The following is a 1,972-nucleotide window of genomic DNA, read 5'->3' on the forward strand; positions in this document are numbered from 1 at the left end:
CCTAACCCCTCCCCCACACCTACTCCTAAACCTACCAATACTAGGGGGTGCATAATTTGGCAGGTTGCAAATTTCGGCACTACACCGGTTCGATTCCCGTGTGACTACGATTTGACAAAACAGTTCAAATCTGCATATAAGAAAGTTCAAATGGCACACGTGCATCAACAAATGTGTTTTTATATCAGTTTTGCATTTGTTAACACTATGGGGTAGGTTTAGGGTTGGGTTTGGTGTAGGGCATATTTCCAACACGATAGAGCATTACCTTTTAGCGACAGTCCCCGGATAAATCTGAACCGCCGCAATTCGTACCTGAAGCAGCGTAATAAAAACACAGCAATACGTACCTATATCAACATAATAAAAACACAGCAATATGTACCTATATCAACGTAATAAAAACACAGCAACATTGTTAAAAATGAAGACAAAAAATATTGTGACACTTGGTTGAGTAATGCTTTTTACACTAAGTGTAAATAGTGTTAGATGCCATTTATAGGTTGCTTAGTGCAAATAGTGGCAGATACTATTTTCACCTCTGTGTATTTTAGTACATTATGATATTTATTATTATAATGTGCGACAATATTTATTGAAATCATAAATGGATGCTGTCGAATTGGGACCTTACTTGAACCATGCGTCACAGTTGATGTGCCAACCCGATCGATCAACCTTTAAAATTAAAGACCTAATAAATAACCACTTTTCAAATGTTTTCTTCATTTTATTTTTTAAAAATAAACACCTCTCCAAGCTCCGATTTTTTTTTAACTTTCCAACCCTGATCAAACACACCTGTCTGTAATTATCATGTGCTCCTTCAGATCCTAATTAGTTGGTTCAGGTGTGTTTGATCAGGGTTGGAGCTAAACTCTGCAGGAAGGTAGATCTCCAGGAACAGGGTTGGGCACCCCTGCTCTACAGCATAAAGCACATTACACACTTAATCATATTCATGTACACTTAATAATACTATGTATCCACATTTATAGTATTAGTAAGTGTAAATGAATATAAAGAAAACAGAAATTAAATATACAATAAAGACCAAATAATTAATCAGTTCAGAATATTTTTATATAAATATATATATTTATATTTTCTGAAACAAGTGTTTTTGCCCATGCAAAACACGCTACCATAATCTCGGGTGTTTCGGGTCATTGTTAAGGTGTTTCCCTTAAGGAACGTAAGACACAATGTTGATGGTTAAATGAAAAAATTTAATCCATTTCACGGAAGTCTTCTGAGCCATGATAGAGCAAACTCTAAACAATAACATATTCTTGCTAAATACTGTCGTGACTAAATGCACAAATATGCATGTGTGTCCTGTAGCCATGGTAAGCGTGAGTCAACACTTCAACCACAGTGGAGTTCCCTGTGATGGTGGTTAGTAGCAGAAAAACCATGTGGTTGCGGAGAGTTGCACTGCTAAGTCATATAAAGCCCACTTCCAAATCTCTATGAAATTTCAGAACTCCAGATTTTCCTTTTAAAAAAGGAATTTTGGACTTTATACACTTTATTAGAAATGTTGCACTATTTGACAATTTTCACACAGTGTACTAATTGTGTACTTAAATGTGCAATAGGTGATTGTCTTCAGAAACATTTTTTGTTGTGCTGGTTGAAAGTCTCATCACATCCCGATAGCAGGCACGTGCAGAGGAGGGTGCGATGGGTGCGATGCCCCTTTTCCCCTTGATGCCCAAAGTGCCCTTTTGTCACGGCAATTTTTTATTTTTTAATTTTTTTTTAATTAAACACCATTTTGTGAAGGCCTGCCCAATCTAACTATTAGTAAAATGAATGAATAATAATTTAGTCGTAAATAAAATTATCCACATTATGATGACCTTTCACCTGACGATCTCATCAGGGATTATCCCTCATGTTCAGACACCTTTAATGTAGCGCACTACCCGGATGCCTTCATAACGTCCGCGGCTGCCGGTAAGTG

Source organism: Sinocyclocheilus rhinocerous, unplaced genomic scaffold, assembly GCF_001515625.1.
Source record: "Sinocyclocheilus rhinocerous isolate Xijiao unplaced genomic scaffold, SAMN03320098_v1.1 scaffold969, whole genome shotgun sequence".
Taxonomy (NCBI): Eukaryota; Metazoa; Chordata; class Actinopteri; order Cypriniformes; family Cyprinidae; genus Sinocyclocheilus; species Sinocyclocheilus rhinocerous.